The following is a 22,995-nucleotide window of genomic DNA, read 5'->3' on the forward strand; positions in this document are numbered from 1 at the left end:
TCAGTCTGCTCCTTTCTCTCTCTTTAAAAAAAAAGAAATATTCCCAAATAAGTCATATGTAGAAAATGCAGATTTGAATAAATGAACTAAAAGTAAGGAAACAGAAAGCATTTTTTAGTTTGACACTCAAAGATTTAAAATCCTGGTTGGCTTCTCAATGGCTTTGAACAAAGTCTAAACTCTTGCCTTCACAATTTGACACCAAATCACCATTCCAGTATAATCTTAACTTCTTTCTATGACTGAAATGACATTTCTCTCTTCCCATAGCCTCATCTTTAGTCATATCCAAGGACTTGCTTTCCCATATATTTCTGTTTTTAAATATATTTTCTCCAAATCTGGACTACCTCTTTACTATCAGCAAAAATTGTTGAAGACTTGGAAATAAACTAAAGGGATTACTGCATATTATCAAGAGGATCCTCTGGGCATTGTTGATTCCATGAGGGTATGCAGAGTTGATTGACTTTCTACTGGCCAGCCTATTTTACAACTTTTTTGTTGTAAAAACTAATTTGTAGGAAACGGATAGCAACGCAAATGATTCCTGTTCATAGCTATGCAAGTAATTTTGTCTAATAGATGGTATAAATCTCTGAAAGTCAAATAAACTATTTGATATGTGTTTACTTTATGTATAAATGAGAGTAATGTCTTTAACTTTTGGAATATTACATTTTAGCACCTGCCCTTCCTGCCTACCATGTATAAGACTTTTTTTGTTTGTTTGTTTCAGATACCAGTAAAAACCTTGCTTTCTCAGTGAGACCTTTCCTATTTCCCTAAGCAAAATGACTTTTTACCTCATTGCACTTTTAATCTGTTTCTACAGTGCTTCCCCAATTGTGGCACAGCCATTTATATTTTCCCACTAGAATAGCTCTCCAAAATTAGGAAACATGTTTGATTTATCATTGTATTATTTCCTCTTTCGTCAGGCGCATAGTGTAGGACAGATAGATATTTGGTAAATGTTTATTGATCAATGAAAATAGAAGTCACAGAAGAGGTTGATGGTCATGTTTTAGTGACTATTGATAAGGGGAGATAGGCTGTTCAGAGCAAAAAACTAAATAGGTCTTTTACTTGTAGACTTTATGGGATAATATGATTTAGCATGAAATTGAAAAAGTTGAAGAAGAAGTTTAACAAAGCTAGATATGAGTTAAGAGAGTGCAGATATAGAAGCTTGCACTCAGGTGTTCTCCCTAAATTTTTCTGGTCGAGACCTATTTTTGTCTGTTATACTTTATACATCTGTAATTTAGGAATAATCATTATTGTAATTATCAAGGCAGAAGAATTACTGTATGAAAATGTTTGGGTCAAAAGTGGGCAGGAAGCAGCCTCACTTAGTTCATTTGGCTATGAGTGAGGATGAGAGATATTCAAAATAAATATGATTTTTTTTCTTTTTTACAACTTGAAATATACAACTATGGCTTGAGATAAAATTAAAAAGTGGTTTGGCTCCTTACCCTGAGTTTGGAAGGGTCTTTTTTCTTGGTGATTAGTATTACCTTCACATTTTTAATATTTTACTTATATAATTTTAAGAACTAGTTTTTGGCAAATAAGAAACTGTAAGAATGAAGAGAGAGAGAGACTTCTTTATCAAATATTTTGCTCAATTAAATTTAATTGTGTTTTGATACTTTAAGGTTCAGATATTTATTTTTACAAATGTATAGATATGTTTTCTGAAGCAGAGAATGATTTTGCTTCAGAATGATTTCCATAAATAGGTCACTTAGAAATAATGGACTTAAAAATCAGAAGTAAATTCTGAATTTATGCCCTGGCAGGTGAGAAAACCCAAACTGTTTACTAACACAGCTCACTGCTGTTCCCATGGCAACAGAGGCCAGTTACTGTCAGCCCAGAGTGCTTTGCCAGTTGACTTCAGCAGTGAACTCTGTGTGATGCTGCCAAATGTCTGGCTTCTGTGTTTCCTGTTCCAAGCAATTGTTTCTTATGTTGAATACTAATGACTGGTCTACGAAGGCTGTGGTTCAGTTTCACTGAAGATGGGCCTGGGAATCATATGTGGAAAAGTAGTGAGCGTTTTGCCGTAGTGAATTAAAAACTGTATGTAATTGGAGATTGTACATTCCCTAACTAGCTATGCCAGTAGTTTATTAATAACGTTACCTTGCTATTATTAGGCAATGAGGCCTAAATGAAAAATGACAGCATGTCTGTCATCATTGAATCAAACGTTTTTTCAGGAAGACTTGCTGACTTTAGCTGGCTAACACCATCATGTAAATCCAAGTGATTATGCACATGTATGCGAGCAGAAAAATAAATTTGCAACCAAAGCGCTTTATTTCTGTTTAAAATGTTCATACATTGATTGCTCTGAAATGAAAAAACAGCTGCCTGAAATGCCAGTGAAATGGCTGAGAAATTTAAAATGAGAGAGGAAAAAAAATAAGAGCATTTGAATAGAGAAAAGACAGCTAAGCAGTTTTTACTCTTTAAAAATGAGTGCCCTGGCCGGGTAGCTCATTTGTTTAGAGCAGTGGTCCCCAACCCCCCGGGCTGCGGACCAGTACCGGTCCGTGGGCCATTTGGTACCGGTTCACAGAGAAAGAATAAATAATTTACATTATTTCCGTTTTATTTATATTTAAGTCTGAATGATTTTTATTTTAAAAAAATGACCAGATTCCCTCTGTTACATCTGTCTAAGACTCACTCTTGATGCTTGTCTTGGTCATGTGATACATTTATCCATCCCACCCTAAAGGCTGGTCCGTGAAAATATTTTCTGACATTAAATCGGTCTGTGGCCCAAAAAGGTTGGGGACCACTGGTTTAGAGCATTGTCCTGATATGCCAACGTTGTGGGTTCCATCCCTGGTCAGGGCACATACAAAAATCAACCAATGAATGCATATATAAGTGGAACAACAAATCACTCTCTCTCTTCCTCCCTTCCTCTCTCTCTGAAAATTGATCGATAAACATTTTAAAAAAAGAGTACATACTATGATTTTGACGTTCTAGTTGTATAGTGGTGATCAGTGCAGAGATTTGAGACCTTTGCCTGTGTCACATCCTATACCAGAAATCTGAAGACTAACCCTTCTTATTATAGTTATTTTTCTTTCTAGAGCATAAGTTCCTTGAGGGTAAACTGTTTTCATCATTACATTCCTGAGAACCAGCACAATATTTGATACACATTGGGTGCTCAATAAATATTTAATGGATTGAATGGAAGTCAGTGAGGGGAGTGGGGGCATAAAGAAAACCAAATAAAAAGTGATGGAGTACGATTTGACTTTGGGTGATGGGTCTACAACATAATCGAATGTCAAATGATCTGGCAATATTTTCTCTAAATCTCTGTACTCTAGTTCAGTGATCTCCAACCTTTTTTGGGCCAAGGAATGGTTTAATGTCAGAAAATATTTTCACGGACAGGCTTTTAGGGTGGGACGGATAAATGTATCACGTGACCGAGACAAGCTTCAAGAGTAAGTATTAGACGGATGTAACAGAGGGAATCTGGTCATTTTTTAAAAATAAAACATTGTTCAGACTTAAATATAAATAAAATGGAAATAATGTAAGTTTATTCTTTCTCTGCAGACCGGTACCAAATGGCCCACGGACTGGTACCGGTCTGTGGCTGAGGGTTGGGGACCACTACTCTAGTTGACCAATGTCACTCCATTAAAATTAATTGTCTAAATAAAATTAAAAAAAGGAAGTCAGTGGATCCCTTTCAAGAAGTAATCAAGTTTCCTGGAAGAAGGTATTAGACTCTTCATTAAAAATCACAATAGCTCCCACCACCATGACCTTCACCACTAAGTTTGTGATGCAGAGTTTTCATTAGCAGTTACCATATTTCTCCATGTATAAGACACTCCCATGTATAAGATGTACTTTAATATTAGGGCTGGAAATTTGAAAAAATATGTATTACATAAAGTTATTGAACTCAAGTTTTATTCACCATAAAATTCATACAACTCCTCATCACTGTCAAAACTCCCATCCATTAGCTTATCCTCATCTGTGTCTGATGAATCACTGTCTTCAAATATTGCCTCATGCTCAGTTCCATCTATGGCATTTGAAATGTCACAACCACTGTATAAGACACACTCAGTTTTTAGACCCCATACTTTTTAAAAAAGGGTGTGTCTTATATATGGGGGAATGTGGTACTTATTTATGGCTGTGGTCAATCCAAGAGTTTGTTTCCAGCAAACACCACTCAAAAGTGGCTCTTCAAATGTTGGAGAGGCTGTGGAGAAAAAGGAACCCTCATACACTGTTGGTGGGAATGTAAAGTAGTACAACCATTATGGAAGAAAGTATGGTGGTTCCTCAAAAAACTGAAAATAGAACTACCTTATGACCCAGCAATCCCTCTACTGGGTATATACCCCCAAAACTCAGAAACATTGATACGTAAAGACACATGCAGCCCCATGTTTATTCCAGCATTGTTCACAGTGGCCAGGACATGGAAACAACCAAAAAGCCCATCAATAGATGACTGGATAAAGAAGATGTGGCACATATACACTATGGAATACTACTCAGCCATAAGAAATGATGACATCGGAACATTTACAGCAAAATGGTGGGATCTTGATAACATGATACGAAGCGAAATAAGTAAATCAGAAAAAACCAGGAACTGCATTATTCCATACGTAGGTGGGACATAAAAGTGAAACTGAGAGACATTGATAAGGGTGTGGTGGTTACAGGGGGGAGGGGGGAATGGGAGAGGGAAAGGGGGAGGGGGAGGGGCACAGAGAGAACAAGATAGAGGGTGACGGAGGACAATCTGACTTTGGGTGATGGGTATGCAACATGATTGAACAACAAGATACCCTGGACTTGTTATCTTTGAATATATGTATCCTGATTTATTGATGTCACCCCATTAAAAAAATAAAATTATTAAAAAAAAAAAAAGTGGCTCTTTTCATCAGCATTCACCACCTCCCAGCTACCCCTGCTACCCAATCACAGTCAAAGTTCTCCATAGTTATCTAACATTTTCATGTTAAATAATTGCACAGCATTGGATAGACCTTTTAAAAACTTTAAGGAGGTGATATTGATTGCTTACTTGTTTAATGATTTCAGTGATACTTGAAGGGAGGGAAGCATTTTATTTTTAAAATTCTTTATAAGCATTATCTAATTAATCCATGTAACCCTCTTAAAATAAGAAGTGTATTATTATCTCTCCTGAAAGATTAAACATTGTTTACCATATAATATTCCAGTTGAACAAATTAATGAACAGTGACTAAGGGTAGTGTTTCTGTTCTCAAAAGCTATAATTAAATCCTCTTCCCTGATGCTGTCTTTGTAAATAGCCTAACACAGTAATTTTTAGTCTTTGCTTTTAGGAGACTAGTCTTGATAGTTTCAGAGAAAGAAAATTTGGATAAGAAGTATACAAAGTACTGAGATATACTATATGAATTAGTATCTTTTTATTTGAGTTTTTATTTAAAATACTTTTACAAGTTTCTTTTCATGAATATTTACATAAAGTTGCAAAATATACAAGGTATATTATCACTACTTTTATTCTGAAAAAACTAATTTCCTTATTTTAGTCTTATTTCTATTTATTATACTACCAAATTGATCTGAATTATGGACATGTAGCAAAAAGATCATACCCTGCATTCAAGCAATTGGTAGGTCTTTCAGGTTTCTTTGTTTATAAAAAGAAATTGAGCCTGACCTATGGTGGCGCAGTGGATAAAGCATTGACCTGGAACACTGAGGTCGCCGGTTCAAAACCCTGGGCTTGCCTGGTCAAGGCACATATGGGAGTTGATGCTTCCTGCTCCTCCCCTCCTTCTCTCTCTCTCTCCTCTTTCTAAAACAAATAAACTAAAATAAATAAGTAAATCAGTGAAAAAAAATGAAATTGAGAGGTTACATTGGCACCAACTATTAATATTGGCTTCATAGGGGCAGAATAATCTCTGTCACCTCTTTAAATCCTTATTTCCCCAAATTCACTTCTCATTGTTTCTACCTCTAATTTCCATAAAGAAAAACAGAGAACTAAAACAAAACCACACTGCCCATTATCTGTGTTGAGTATTTAGGAGTTAAGTACAAGGGAGAAGGAAAACAGGAAGGTGTTGGGTGGTCCAAGTTATGTTTAGATGAGTCACTGAGAAAATTTAGGATCAAATATCCAGTTGGTTGTCTAAATTAACTATGATCATGCACTAATGGCCAGAAAAGAAGGCTTCTGAGCAACCATGACTAGGTTCCAATAGGTCACTGATATTTATTAATCATCTACTGAGTGCCAGTCACTGAGACACAGTGAAACACAGTCTCTGCCCTTGAGGAGCTGCCAGGGCAAGAGAGAGTGGAGCAGTTCTTAGTTCAAGCATTTGGGGATTTAGTGTCTACAGAGAGTGAAGGCATCGTCAGGGAAGGGCTTCAGGTATTTACCACAGCTCAGTACTCCAATCCTCCTGGTGCCTCGTGGAGGGTTTCATGGTGGTTACTCTGACAGTGGCTTGGCTTATTTAAAATTATATAGAATTCAGACCTATGTGATCTTATCATTGAGTTTCATTCTATCCCACATAGGTGGGATATACAACTGAGACTTGTGGACATAGATACAAGTGGAATGGTGACCCAGGGGAGCAGATGGGAGAGAGGAGAGTAAAAAAGGACAAATACACAGTGAGAAAAAATGATTTGACTTTAGGTGATGGGCATACAATGCAATAAACAGTTCAAATGCTATAGAGATGTTTACCTGAAACCGAGGTACTTTTATTAATCAATGTCACCCCATTAAATTTAGTTTAAAAAAAGTTTGCTTAGAGCCTTTTGTACTAACATAATTTGGGGAGGAATTCAGTAATTAATATCAACCCAGTTTGTGCTCTAGAAAGGTTTATAAACTCTTGGGGAACACAAACAAGAAAATAAGAAATCATATTTGAGTGTAATGAATATTATTACAGGTAATCTGGAATGACGAAAGGTTTTAGCAAAACTGTAGAGAGGAACCAACATCCAAACCAAGTCTAACAAAAACCAGGTCTAATAAGATTATGGGAATAACACAGGTTCTTTTATGTTCAATATGTACAGTATTGCTATATGCAATCTGATGTTTCCAAGTCCACCCCCTCCCTTTTCGTTTTTTGAACTACTGTGAAATTTGGTTGGTACTGAAAACAGTGATGCTGTTTAACGTTTTGTTGACTTGAATTAATCATTTGTATATCAGTTCAACTTTCCCATTATTTTTGGATAATTAAAGAACAGTATTTTAACACCTGTTGTTTTTTACAGTATGAAATTAAAGCTTTAACTTATCAAATGACACAAAAAACTAAAGCCTTGTTCTATAACTATCTCTTTCATTTACAAAATATGTTCATAACATAGAAGTGTTGTCTTTATAACAGGTAAAAATTCAGTATGGATATAATGAAATCTCGTTGCTTTAGTATGATGTTAGAAAGAAACCTAACTCATTTATTCAACAAATATTTACTGAGAGCCTGTCCTGTGACAGAGACTAGGGATACAAGTTGTATAAGAAAGACAAAGCAGCTAATGAAAACCAGAGCTTCTTGACACTTTACAGATTAGATACCCTACTTTAGTCAAAGGTGCTTTAAGTATGGGACCCTGACCCATAGCTTCAGCAACACCTAGGGATTTGAGGCCTATGAGCCAAAACCTCTGAGGATGGGGCCCAGCAGTCTATGTCTAAGGATTCTGTCTGATGCATGCTCTGTAACTACTGCCTTGGCAGGCTGACAGAGTGATCTCTTCCAATATGAAAGGCATAAGAAGTCAATTTTTTAAAAAGGCAGAGGTCCTGTGAATAGAATTTACAAAAAAAAAATGTTATAAGGAATAATCAGAAATGTTCATTTAGAGTCAACAAATCACTGAGATATAAGAAATTCTTATCGTTTACTATCATTAAAGAAAAAATGCTAGAACTACTATTAAAAATTCTAGCTTTGAGCTTGACCTGTGGTAGCGCAGTGGATAAAGCATCGACCTGTAAATGCTGAGGTCGCCAGTTCGAAACCCTGGGCTTGCCTAGTCAAGGCACATATGGGAGTTGATGCTTCCAGCTCCTCCCCCCTTCTTCCTCTCTCTGTCTCTCCTCTTTGTCTCTCTCTCCTTTCTAAAAAAAATGAATAAAAAAAATTCTAGCTTTAAAGAGAATTTGTTTTATTCTTTCTTAGAGTGGCTTAAGTCCCTTGTCTTATCTAAGTCTTTGGTATGAGATTCCTTGTGCCACTTAAGTAGTTGATAGGCAAAGAAATTATATTTGCATTTCACCAATACTGCTTTATGTTTTTTCCTGGATCTAATCTGAGAGGGAAACTCCTACTTGGTTCTGTTTGGTTCCCTTTTATCAGAGTGGAGAATGTTTCCTTCATATATCACCCACATAAGAAGTGTCCTTTCTGTTCAGGGCTGTATACAGTGTTGCCCTGCCCAGGGTTGGCTCCTTTTAGTTTCTGGTGCTCCTTCAGATGGAGGGTCCTGTTCCTCCCTCCCACTTCTGAGGCCTCTGCCCTTCTTTTTTAGTCAGTCACTGCTAGACTTTCTCCTCTCACTCTCGCAAATCTGGTCTTAACAATTTTTAGAAGTATAAACCCTGCCTGAGTGTTTTAGAGTGAGTTAACTCAAAGTGAACCCTGAGGCAAGGATTTAAAAGGAGAGTAGTTCATTTGGGAGGTGAGTGGAAGAGTAGGGAAGTGAGAGAGGAAGGGAAAGAAGACAGTAACTGATCATCAGCTCCTTCACCAAATAAATCAAAAGGCTCCATCCTACAGAGGGGCTCTGGGAGGTAGAATAGATTTGCACGCCTCAGAAATACCACAGTGGAGGAGTGAGGAAGATAGGTATTTAACTTGACTCCTCATCCATCATTTGTTGAGAGCTGCTTCTGCAGGGTTGACTCTCTACACTCCTGACTTGCCGTGCATGTGAGTTGAGCACTTTCCCTGTGGCCAGAGAAAAGCCCTCAGGCAGAGAGCTTCAGCTGTTCACAGTGAACAGCTCTCCTAATGTCAGGGTGAAAGACAAGGGAATGTAAGTGAGTACTGGGAATGTTACTTGCACCAGACAGAAGACGTAATTTAAACTCATCCTAAAGCAGACACGCTATGTGCTGTTCTTTCAACCCAGCAGACTAAATAGACCTCACCTGGTATACACAGGCTTATGCCAGTTTTCTCTTCTTTTCATAATGATTAATATTCTTTATTTATTTCTTGAAAGTACAGTGAACACCTAACGTATTTGGAATTCAGAGGAATGAATAATTCTGTATCTGTGATATTTTCATATATCTGAAAGTTTTACCCTTTAGGTAATGACATTTTAATACAGTATTTTTTTTCCATAGACAGAAATTTACATTTTTTATTCCCTTCTTAAGTAAAGGACATGAAGTAGGTTTTAGGTTTTGTTAAAGACTCATTAAATTTCACTTAATGTAGTGTACTAAAACCATAGATATCGTTGCATTTATAAATATGGAGAAAAGAAAATTTATGATAGATGGTACCTTGGTAATGGCTTCTTGACAGAATATCTTATGCCAACTCATTTTATGCATTTGTGCCTTTCCCATAAAAGTAGGAGTGTAGTGTGACAGCCTGGCCAGGGACATAATAGTGAGTTATGCCAAAATAGTTATGATATCACAGGTTGTCACAGCCTCCTCTGAAGTGGTTTGATTGCCCCCTTCACCTACAAAACCTCCTTTGCCAAAACTGTCCCCGTCTTTTGAATTGTCAATACACATTTATTATTTCTACACCACAAACACTGTTGATCTCAGAGATCTCATTCAGTTACCTGAATGCTTTTTCCCTCCCATGTGTTGTTGACAGAATGAGGTGAGGATTATGCTTCAACGGTTTATGATTTTGTGCTTGAGACACAGAAGGAAGTTATATTTTTTTAAATAGTCATTGAGGTCAAGATCATATTGCACTTTATTGGATATCGCTCAGTTGCACACATTTCTGCATGTTCCTCCTCATTTTTCATTAGAAATCCAATACTAAACAGTATTTTAAAATAACTAACTTTAATAATTAGACCATTAGTGAGCAACTTGTAAGTTTCCTGGTTAGTTTATAAGGAAGGATTAATTTCTTATAAATACACTTTAGAATCAGCAACACTGGAAAATAGGAGAAATAAGTCTCCTTCTCCAGAGGTCGATTAGTGGAATAACACTGTGGCTCAGCAAGACAAGAGAATAGGTCCAGTATAATGGTTATCTTTCCTGCCGGAAGCACTATGGCCTGAAGTTTTCTTTCACTATCAGTGCAAAAATTTGTAAAATTATCAAGAAAAAGGTTATATGACTACCCACATATTTATTTACATTTCAGTTTCAAGTATTTAACCTATAGGAATTTGTAGCCTTAACCCTTGTGAAAGAAATCTTTTTGCTTCTCCTGCTTTAACCCAAGGACATTTAGTTCCATGAAGTCTTTCAGTTTGGAAGCTGGCAAGTATCAGTGCAACATAAAATTATTAGGAGATAGCTGATACTTAGAAATGAATTCCCTGAAAAACTAAAATATGTGCTGAAATGTTATGATTTACATTTTTTAAATCCTAAGATCTAACCTTCCAGTGCCACGTCTCGGTTTGAAATGCCAAAGCTAAATGTAATTCTTTTTTTAAAAAAGTGTAGGATAGCTCAGTTGACTTTCTTTGCTCAAATAAAATCGTGTACATTTTCTGTAACCACTGGACCAGCCATGGGGTGTACTTGGATGTTTTACTAAGAACCATTGATCAGAACACATTGATCAGAACATCATATTGCTGCTCCAGTGAAGCTGATGTGATTTGCAATGTGGTTACTTAGAACTGTCTGATTCAGGACCTATAAAGCATTTCGACAGGCGCTTTTTTGAAGTACTGATTCATAAATGTAAGTTATAAACCCTGCTAGATTTAATGCCCAAGATAAGAAGTTATGTTTCTTTTGCTTATTATAGACCAATGCTTAATGTGGTGCTATGTCAATAAATATTCTCTGAAGAAATGACTTAAATCCCAATATTTTTCTGATGTTGTTGTTCTCAGTCATGCACAGGTGAAATCTGACCCAGTTGTCCACCTATCTGGGCCCCTACCTCACTTTGATTAGGCCTCTAGTGGTCTTTCCTATGTTTGCACTTATCATACTATACTGTCGTTTTCCTATTCACCACCACACTGAATGTTCTTTGGGTGTGGCCTCCCTGTCATATAGATCCGTGCATCATCAAAGTCTACATAATAGTTTACATAATGCCTGGTAGACTTAGCAAGATAATCTTGCAAGATTTTCAACAAATATGCAAGTATCTAGTCCTGTTGCACATTTGCGTTTTACTACAGGAAGATGAATCTATGCCCAAAGGCAAATTTGATTAAAAAAGGAAAAAGGCCAACTCTAATATAGTAATTAGAGTTGTTTATTTATTGAATGAAGATTTATTGAGTGCTGGGGTGCCAGCTGAGTGCCAGGCACTGTTCTTGGTTGTGGGGAAACAACAATAAATAAAACATACCCAAATGCCTGTCTTCCCTTCTGATGAGGGAAGAGGTGATAAGTAGAACAGCTAGTCTATTGCCTAGTGATAAAGTGCTAGGGGAAGAAATAAAACTGGGGAAGAAATACAAGTACCTGGGAGAGTGGGTTGACATTTCTGATACAGTGAGTGGCCAGCATCAACAGGAAGATCACTTTTGAATAAAGACCTGAAGAAACAGACTGCCATCTATGTGAACACCTGGAATAACATTCCAGGAAGAAGGAACAGCATGTTAAATCCAACCATCAGTTCTTAGTTCTCGTGACTACTCCTCCTTAGCAGCTCTCCAAGTAGTAGATCAGTCTCCTCTCACGGTCTCTTCTTGTCTGACTGATGGTTTTTTTGCTGGTTTCTCCTTCCTGTGATTTAAAACGGTTAGAGTACTTCATAGTTCAATCATCACAATCCTTTTCCTCTCTCTCTACTTCCTATATCAGCTCATCCATTCCTGTGGCTAAATACACATAAGAAATACTTCTAAATTTATGTTTCCAATCCTGACTTCTCTAACCACTTTATCTAGGCTTGTATATCATATTTAATTGCTTACTTGATATCTTATCTACACTCATGCTAAACTTAGTATCTCCCCAAATTAAATTTTTTTATGCTCAGCCCCACTTTCAGCATCTTTTGCACCTTATTCTTTACTGTTTTTATAAATGGCATTATTATTCACATGATTGCTCAAGCTAACTTAACCTTGGGAGCCTTCTACAGTTTTTTTTTCCTCCCACATCTCACAGAAAATGTATTGATTTATATGTTTATTATTGGAAAATGAATTGACATTTCTTTTCTTAGCTTCAATAGAAACCTATTTACAGCTCTATCATAGCACTTAAAAAACTGTCTTAATTGAAAGTCATTTTTCTCATTTATTAGACTGTGAGCCCCTGGAAGGAGAAAACCATTAACATTCATCTCTGATTTACCAATGTTGAAAAAATGTCTGAGCACATAGGGGTGCTTCATAAAACTGTACTGAATGAATTAACGATTACTTAGTTTTATTGTTCCCTAAAGAAGCAAATTGAGAATCCCTAGGATCTCCCCAGAACATTAAGCTAATATCATTGTTATGATCAACTACCTTGCTCTTGGGAAAATGAAGCTCATTTCTGGTTTAGAAAATAGTTAAATGATATTCTGAAATCACATAAAGTTTTAGATTATAATTTTTAATCATGAAAAGCATGCAATTTCCCTCATGGCATAAAATGCAGAATTTAAGATAATATTAAGAAAAGAAGTGCAGAGTTTGGAACCTTAGACTTTTGTCGAATTCGACATTGATGTTCATTTAGTCCAATGCCTTTTTTTAATACATGATGAAGCTGAGGGCCAGAACCCAGGAGATGAACGAAACTAGATCTAGAGCTGGAATACCTGGATTGCAGCCTAGTCTTTTGCTCTTTGCATCGTTCTTCCTTAGCTTACTCCATTTCCTTGGTCTTGGTGATCATATCTCCAGTGGTAACTTCGGAAGACTGCATGTATCCAACCTCTTCATTCTATTGTATTTTATCATATTAAATGTTTTCCATATATTTAGAAGTAAACCTCAGATATCCAGTTCAGTGAGTCACACTTTTATCACAAGAATATGAACAATGCAAACACATTAAATATATTTTGACAGATTTCAAGCTATAGCTTGATTTTATAGATCTTCAAAATTATTGAAGACCATTCTTAACTTGAATTATATCTGCTAGTAATTAGTTTCTTTAGAAAAATCGGTTAGGGCATGCCCTGTGGTCGCACTGTGGATGAAGTGTAGACCTGGAATGCTGAGGTTGCCTATTGGAAACCCTGGGCTTGCCCGGTCAAGGCACATATGACAAATAAGCAATGAACAGCTAAAGTGAAGCAACTATGAGATGATAACAGCTCTACCCCTATAAAATCAATACATAAAATCTTTGAAAAAATTGGGTAGGTAAATTTGTGCAGTAGTATGTAATTAATAGATTAATGAAAGTAATTTTTAAAATTAATTTTTAGAGAGAAAACATTAATTTGTTGTTCCACTTATTTATGCATTCATTGGTTGATTCTTGTATGTGCTCTGACTGGAGATGGAACCCACAACCTTGGCATGTTAAGACAATGCTTTAATCAACTGAGCGACTGGGCCAGGGCTGGAAGTAATTTTATTGAAAGCACTTAAAGAATGAAAATTGCATTGTGTGTAGAACATTTAAGGGTAATAACATAAAACCTGACTCTTTTGGGCTTTTTAGAACGTCTGATGTTTAGAAATGTAGTATGAACCTTTACTCATGACTTTTTTTCTAAAAGGTTGGCAGCTGTGTTTCCTATCTGGTAATGAATAGTCATAAGATTACCATACAGAAAAGAGTGAGAATATATTTAGATTTCATGTAGAGTTTATATGACCCATTTTTGGTTAAAAAAAAAAAAAGAACCCAGACCAAAATTTTGTGGGTAAAAATTTTGACAGAAATAGTTCATAATAAATATTTAGAAAATTGAAAACTAGAATCAGCTCAAATACAATCACAGTGCTTCCATTTAAACTTTTGATAAGCAGAAACAATACTTTAAAATTCTTGTTGATTGATTATAACAGCGAAATATTGAATATATTGGCCTATGATTCTAGAAAATAGGTTTTGTTATTTTATACTTTGATGATTTTTCCTGGTCCAGTTGGATAAAGAAGATACCTCCTTTGTCCCCTTACAACCCCTTGCATGAGTTATACTGTTTTCTTCCCTGAATTCAGCATGATGTGTTTTTACTTTTTGGTCTTGCCTGAAGACAGATCTGATTCTCTATTTCTATTAACACAGCATTCTACCAAATGGGCTCTAACTTGTTCTCTATTCATCGTTTTCCAAGTCCTGTTAGTTTAGCTTTTACATTTCTCTCCATTAGGCTTTGCTGACACTGAGAAGTATCACCAACAAACCAGCACAATTATTCTGTTTAAGGATACTCCTAGGTGGGGAACTGGGTAGGCAAGCAGACTTTAGGGACTGTGACTTTCTTCTTCATCCATCATGAATAAAGCAACACTGAAGTTAGACAACTGTTCTTTTCAAATAAGTGTATCTCCTTGAGTTTTAAACTAAGAGACTGGAAAGAAATCTCAGAAGTATTTTTTAGAAAATGAAAATTTGCCTGACCATGTAGTGGCACAGTGGATAAAGCATTGGCCTGGGATGCTGAGGACCTAGATTAAAAAACCTGAGAGGTTGCTGGGTTGAGCGTGGGCTCATCTGGCTTTAGTGCAGGCTCACCAGCTTGAGCATGAGGTCACTAGTTTGAGTGCAAGGTCACCAGCTTGAGTGAGGGATCATAGATGTAAACTCATGGTAGCTGGCTTGAAACCCAAGGTCACTGCTAAGGTCACTGGCTTGAGCAAGGGGTCACTGGTTTGGCTGGAGCCCCCCAGTCAAGGCACATATAAGAAAGAAATTAATGAACAACTAAGGTGCCACAACAAAGAATTGATGCTTCTCATCTCTCTCCCTGTCTGTCTGTGTCTCTCTTGCTAAAAAAAAATTTAAAAAAAATTGAAAATTTTATTGAAGAATATCTTTTAAAAAGTAAGGTTGGTTTCATGATTTTGCTTTAAAATAAAATCTCACTGGCTTTCTCTAATTCATTTATTTCTACTTTTACAACTAAAATATCTGCAAAAAACAGGAAAACACATTAAGTCACAACAGGAACAAAACAAAGTCTGACAACTTACTTTTGCTAGATTCCAAGGGACTTTCCATAGCAAGGCTATGGAATCAAGACTGGGGGAAAAAAAAGAAATGGGTAGTCTTTATGGCAAGAAAGAAAGAAAAATCTTGCTCTTGTGAAAGCAGGTATGAAGACCTTTTGTTTGTTTGTCACTTTGTACCCTGGCAGAAATAAAGATATGCCAACTGAAAAACTGGTTTACAATCATCCTACTGTATACATACCACATTCTTTAGGATGTCAAAGGCTGTTACCCATTTACTCCCAGTATATTCTTTTGTATACCACACAGAGGCTGACTGTGTAGAGACTGAATCAATGAGAAAACGGCAATAATACAGGAGATGAGGATGATCAGCACCATTAATATTCAGTGACCTCTTGCCATGTGCAGGTTTCTGTTCATATTTTAGGTTTTAGTTTATTTAAGCCTTACAATAACTTATTTGGCAGATAGTATTATTCTCATTTTCTGGATGAAGAAACAGGCACAGATCATTGTGGAAGACAAATTGGGGAAGTGTTGCCATAGTGTAGAAGAAATGGACAACAGAATGATGACAGTGCAACTGATACCTATGGAAACCAAAGAACATAACTCCAGCCAGCCACGGAATGGAAATTATTCAAAGGAGTAAATGAGCACCATTGAAGGGAAAGCGGTAACCTTCCTGAGGTAATCAATGGGCTGAGTATGCACAGTTCTCTGTTAAGGAAGCAGATCAAAGTTCTAAAATTGGGATTTCTAGATTTAAATTCTTCCACTACCGCAAACTGGGTGACCTTGGGAGATTTACTTAACACTTCTAAGCCTCAGTCTTTTCATTTGTAAAATGGAGATGATAATGACAGAATATTCCTCATATGGTTTCTATGAAGATTAAGTGAGTCTTACATGTAAAGTAGTTTATAAAACTGACACATAGTAAGTGCACAATAAGTAATAGCTGTTATTATTATTATTGAATAGGTGAAAAATAAAAAGGCAGGAGAGTTCATAGTCAAATAATTTGGCAACTTATAACTAACTAGGATTTTTTACTGCATGTCTCCTCATAGCCTTTAATGTGATACCTAGATTGTGAACCTTTAAGAAGAGGGTTCCCAAATTTATTCAGCAACAGAAACTCCATCCTCCTTTTTTCTCATGAAGTATAAATAATATTTTATGATAAATTGTTGGGCTACAGACCACAGTCTAGAAAATATTCTTTCTTACTTCTTATTTTATTTTATTTTTTCCAAGTGAGAGGAGGGGAGATAGACAGATTCCCACATGTGCCCAAACTGGGATCCACCTGACAAACCCATCTGGGACAAATGCTCTGCCTATCTGAGGCCATGCTTGCAAAGGAGATATTTTTAGTGACTGAGGCAGAGGCTCCATGATGCCATCCTCAACTCCCAGGCTGATGTGCTCGAACCAATCAAGCCATTGCTGCAGGAGGAGAATAGAGAAGAGAGTGGGGGGGGGGGGAGAAACAAATGGTCACTTCTCTTGTGTGCCCTGACTGGGAATAGAACCCAGGACACCAACATACCAGGTTGACACTCTACCACTGAGACAATCAGCCTTTTTATTTATTGATTTGAGAGAGAAAGGGGGAGAGAGAGAGATCAATTTGTTGTTCCACTTATTTATACATTCACCAGTTGATTCTTTTATGTGCCCTGACTGGGGATCAAATGCACAACTTTGGTGCATCAGGACAACACTCTAACTATAATGCTGCTCATCCAGGGTGAAAATATTTCTTGTTTCATATACCTTGTCCCCAAGAATAGAGAAATAGAGGTGAAAATGTCTTTTATTGATGACTTGCACTGCAAATAACTAACTCAAAGAGCTTCTTAGCTTTATAAAACATCATGAATGTACTTCTCTCTCCATTGTACAAAACCATATATCTAGGCACTCAAACCTTATGATCACTCACTCTTGTCATCATCACCTTTAACAATTAATTAGATGACATCGGAATAATAGCGGTATGAGAGATACTCCTATTCTCTCCCCTTTAAATTTCAACAAATTGAACAAGTATAACACAATGAAGGAATCCCAACTGGGCTTTCATATGCACCTGAAAGATTCATGCACCAAATGGACTAAAGATGGGACAGGTTGAAAAGGGGGGATGGAAGATAAAAAACATTTGTGGTGGTCTCTGGAGAAGAGACAAACCCAAGTGACTAGGTTTTATTTTTCTTCTTCTGGACAACAGGGAGGAGGGAAGCTCAGGCTGTTTGGATCTTGTCTGAGGGGTATGGTGAGAGAAAATGGAGTGACTGGAACTCCTGCTGAGAGCAGTGGTGAGATTGAAGGGCAGAAGGGGAGAAACTAAAACAAAGCAACCAGAGCGTGGAGTCACAGCCAGTATTCCTGCAGTCTGCCTGCATCCCACATTCAGCAGAGACAGAGAAAACTAAAGTGTGGCACCCCCAGCCTTCCAGATCCTGCCTCCCTCACCTTAAGGGTGGGGAGAGTGGTAAAGACAAACTCCATAACTGGCTCTCCACAGCCATTCTCTCGCCTAAAGAACAAAGATGCTTCACAACTGGTCCCTGGGTCTGTAGAGACATGGGGAGGAGTGCCTGGAGGCCTGAGATTGTCATTGCTAGAGCAGCAAAGCCATAAAGCCCTCACAATATGCCCCACCCACCAATGTGATTGAAGCCCCATCTACATCTTTGCAACAGCAACATCTCAGCAGAAGATAGTCCAGTAATTTCACAGAGCTAAAAGTTGTAATCAGCAACACCTACTGGAAGAAACTTCCCCAAAACAAAATGTATATTTCCTTTTTTAAAATTTTCTTTTATTTTTCTTATGCTTTTTTTCTCTTTTGAATTTCATTTTTTAATTTTTATATTTATATCTTATTTTATAGGTATTTTGCTTGTTCTTGATTTCTTATTTTTGATCTTTGTTCTCTGTGATTTTCTTTTTTACTTGTCATAATTTTTAAAATTTTTTGAATTTTTAAAATTTTTAATTGTTGTATTTTCATTAGTGGTCTTAACAATACCACTCTCAAATGCCATCAAGGAAGAAGAAATAGAAAACCACGGCTATACAAGACAAGGACACAATTCAGAAAGAAAATAAAAAATCTCTAGAAAAAAATTTCAATCACTTGGAAACCTTGAAGTTAAATGATAGAGAATTCAAAACTAAAGTTCTGAAAATACTCAGTGAGATGTGAGAAAGCACCAGTAGGCAACATAGTGAGCTAAGAAAGGAGAATGAAACTTTAAAAACAGAGATAAAGATCTCGATACATAAATGAAGACAGGTAACAAGTTAAGCTAGTAATATAAGCCAGATATTCCCTGATCTGTTGGCTCAGTGGTGGAGTGATGAGATGGTATGTGGAATTCCTTGATTCAATTCCCAGTCAGGCATATAGGAGAAGCAACCATCTGCTTCTCCATTCCTACTTCCCTCTTGCCCTCTCACAGCTATAGCTTGAATGATTTGAGCAAAGTTGGACCCAGGCACTGAGGATGGCTCCATGGCTAGTCTCTGGAACTAAAATAGCTCAGTAGTGGAGCAACAGAGCAGCAGCCCAGACAGGCAGAGCATCACCTGGTAGGGCACTTGCTGGGTGGATCTCAACTGGGGCTCCTGCAGGATTCTGTCTCTGCCTCCCTGCCTCTGACTTAATAAAAAAGAAGAAAGCTAAGTTGAGGAAAGAATCAGGAATCAGTAACATCTAAGTCAGGCAACTGATATGCTACAGAGAGAAGAATACAAGACTCATGAATTAAAAAAACTAAGACAGCTCTACAAGAGTTGTCTAACTCTATCAGAAAGAGCAATATAAGAATAATGTGTATATCAGAAGAAGAAGAGAAGGAGAAGGGGATGGAAAGCTTATTCAAACAAATAATGGATGAGAATTTCCCAAAGCTGTGGAAAGAGTTAGAGCCTTGATTCCAAGAAGCAAACAGAATGCCAAGTTATCTCAACCAAAACAGACCTACTCCAAGGCACATTGTAATAAAAGTGTCAAAAATCAGCGACAAAGGAAGAATTCTCAAAGCAGCTAAGGAAATAAAAGAAAATAACCTATAAAAGAAAGCATGTTAGGTTATCATCAGACTTCTCAGCAGAAACTCTAAAAGCCAGAAGAAAGTGGACCCAAACATTCAAACCACTGAAAGAGAGGAATTACCAGCCAAGAATACTATATTCATCAAAGTATCCTCCAAGTATAAAGGGGAAATAAACTTTTTCAGACATACAGAGGCTGAAAGAATTATCACTAGAAAACCCGCATTGCAGGAAATACTCAAGGGGGATTATTTGACCAGATAAAAAGAACAAAACAAATCAAAATCACAATAAAAGGCTCCAATAAGTTCACAATAAAAACAAGGATAATCTATGACAACAATAGCATAAAAGCAGAGAAGATAAAGATCTGCAGTAGCAACAGAGGATGGAGTTCAGAATCACTAACAAGACATAGGACTCTTGTACATATGAACATTTTTCTCTTACTAACCTTATGGTAACCACCCATGAAAAAAACTACTACTAAAATACACAGCTTAAAACAAAATGAAGAAAAATGGAATAGAAGTATGGAATAACACCACACAAAACAACTAACGGAAACACAAAAGAGAACAACCAAACAAGACAAAGAGCTACCAAAAAAACAAAATATATAATGACTATAGGAAATCCTAAAGTGTCAATTATTACCCTAAATATAAATGGACTGAACTCACCAATAAGAGGCACAGAGTAGCAGATCAAATAAAAAAAGCAAAACTCAACCATATTCTGCCCTCAAGAGACACATCTAAGCTGCAAGGACAAAAGTAGACTCAAAGTCAAAGGTTGGAAAATGATTCTTCAAGCAAATAATATCTAAAAAAAAGCAGGTGCAGCCTTATTCATATCTGATAATGCTAACTTCAAGAAAATTTAGGTAAACACAGACAAAGATATGCATTTCATAATGATAAAGGGGACATTGTATGAAGAAGACATAACACTTCTTAATATATGTGCACTGAAGCAAGAAGCCCTCCAAAATATGGCATCTACCAACTGATCTAAAAATAGAAGCAGACAAAAAGATAATCATACTTGGAGAACTCAACACATAATTGATAGCTTTAGATAAATAATTCAAACAGAAAATCAATAGAGAAATATGGCCTTAAATGACACATTGGATCAAATGGATATAATAGATATTTATAGGACATTCCATCCCAAAAGATCAGATTATACATTCTTCTCTAATGTTCATGGAACATTCTCAAGGATAGACTGTATGTTGGGCCACAAAACTAACATCAACAAATTCCAAGCATATTTTCTGACCATAAAGTTTTGAAATTAGAATTCAACTGCAAAAATGGAGTAAAGAAACCCACAAAACTTTTGAAATTAAACAACATACTTCTAAAAAATATCTGAATCAAAGAAAAAGTAAAAGCAGAGATAAAAAGATTTATACAGAAAAATGAAAATGACAATGTGACATATCAACATTTTTGGGATACAGTGAAAGCAATAATAAGAGGAAAGTTTAAATTATTACAGGCTTATATCAAGAAACAAGAAAGATCCCAAGTAAACAACCTAACATCACAACACAAGGAATTAGAAAAAGAAGAATAAAGGCAACCCAAAGACAGAAGGAAAAAAGAAATAGTAAAAATTAGAGCAGAACTAAATGAAATAGAGAAAAAAATTCTACAGAAAATATTAATACAACAAAGAGCTGGTTCTTTGAAAAGATTAATAAAGTTGACAAACCACTGGCTAGACTCAGTAAAGAGAAAAGAGGAAAGACTTGTATAAACAGAACCTGAAATGAAAGATGACAAATTACTTCAAACATCATGGATATACAAAGGATCATAGTTGAATACTATGAAAGATTATATGCCACCAAATTCAACAACCTAGAAGAAATGAATAAATTCCACAATACAATCTTCCTAGATTGAGTCATGAAGAAATAGAAAATCTAAATAGACTTATAACCAGGGAGGTAATAGAAAAAAACTGTTAAAACCTCCCAAAAAATAAAAGTCCAGAACCAGATGGCTACACTAGTGAATTCTACCAAACATTCAAAGATTGGGTACCTTTTCTGCTCAAAGTCTTCCAAAAAATAGAAAAAAAAGCAATACTCTCTAACACATTTTTAGAGGCCAACATAACCCTCATACCAAAATCTGGCAAGGGCAACACACACATACGAAACAGACCAATATCTCTAATGAATACAGATGTAAAAATCCTAAACAAAATACTACCAAATCAAATACAACAACACATTAAAAAATAATACATCATGATCAAGTGGAATTTATTCCAGGAGCACAAGGATGGTTTAACATACATAAATCAGTCAATGTAATACACCATACCAACAAAACAAAGAACAAAACTCATATGAGCCTATCCCTAGATGCAGAAAAGGAATCTGATAAGATACAACATTCCTTTATGTTTAAAACACTTTGTAAAATTGGAATAGAAGGAAAGAACCTCAAAATAATGAAGGCCATATATGACAAACCATTAGCTCATATCATACTAAATGGTGAAAGAATAAAGACTTTTCCTCTAAAATCAGGAACAAGACAAGACTGTTCACTTTCTCCATTCTTATTCTACATAGTTCTGGAAGTTTTAGCCAGAGTGATCAGGCAAAAGAAAAAAAATAAAAGACATCTACATTGGGAAAAAAGAAGTAAAGGTATCACTTTTTGCAGATGACATGATTCAGTATATAGAAAACCCCCAAAGAATCCACCAAAAAACTATTAGCAAAAATAAACCAATACAGTAAAGTCGCAGAATACAAAATTAATATACAAAAGTGTATTGCTTTTCTATACACCAATGATAAAACTTTGGAAAATAAACTAAAAAAACTAATTGGTTTTACAATTGCAACAAAATAATAAAATGCCTAGGAATAAACTTAACAAAAGATGTGAAGGAACTATATACTGATATTGAAAGAAATTAGACTCAATGAAATGGAAAAATATTATGTGCTCATGGATTGAAAACATCAACATTGTTAAAATGTCCGTATTACCCAAAGCAATATAAAATGTAATGCACTCCCCATCAAAATCTCAATGTCATTTTTAAAAGGATTAGAAAAGATCACCAGTTTGTATGAAACCACTAAATATCCCGAATAGCCAAAGCAATCCTGAGGAGAAAGAATGAAGCTGGAGGTGTCACACTACTTGTCTTTAAATTATACTATAGAGCAGAGGTCCCCAAACTTTTTACACAAGGGGCCAGTTCACTGTCCCTCAGACCGTTGGAGGGCCGAACTATAAAAAAGACTATGAACAAATCCCTATGCACACTGCCCATATCTTATATTAAAGTAAAAAACCAAAACGGGAACAAATACAGTATTTAAAATAAAGAACAAGTAAATTTAAATCAACACACTGACCAGTATTTCAATGGGAATCATGCTCCTCTCACTGACCACCAATGAAAGAGGTGCCCCTTCTGGAATTGCGGCGGGGGCCAGAAAAATGGCCTCAGGGGGCTGCATGTGGCCCGTGGGCCGTAGTTTGGGGACCCCTGCTATAGAGCCACGATAATCAAAACAGCATGGTATTGGCAGTAAAACAGATATACCAACCAATA

General features: G+C 36.3%; 1 protein-coding gene across 6 annotated transcripts in view; it reads left to right on the forward strand.

Moving 5' to 3' along the window:
• Positions 1 to 22,995, forward strand: part of MAPK10 (mitogen-activated protein kinase 10) — a 343,572-nt gene that overhangs the window by 70,749 nt on the left and 249,828 nt on the right. The gene's annotated exons all lie outside the window — the stretch shown is intronic.

This window comes from Saccopteryx bilineata, chromosome 5, assembly GCF_036850765.1.
Source record: "Saccopteryx bilineata isolate mSacBil1 chromosome 5, mSacBil1_pri_phased_curated, whole genome shotgun sequence".
In the NCBI taxonomy this organism is placed as follows: Eukaryota; Metazoa; Chordata; class Mammalia; order Chiroptera; family Emballonuridae; genus Saccopteryx; species Saccopteryx bilineata.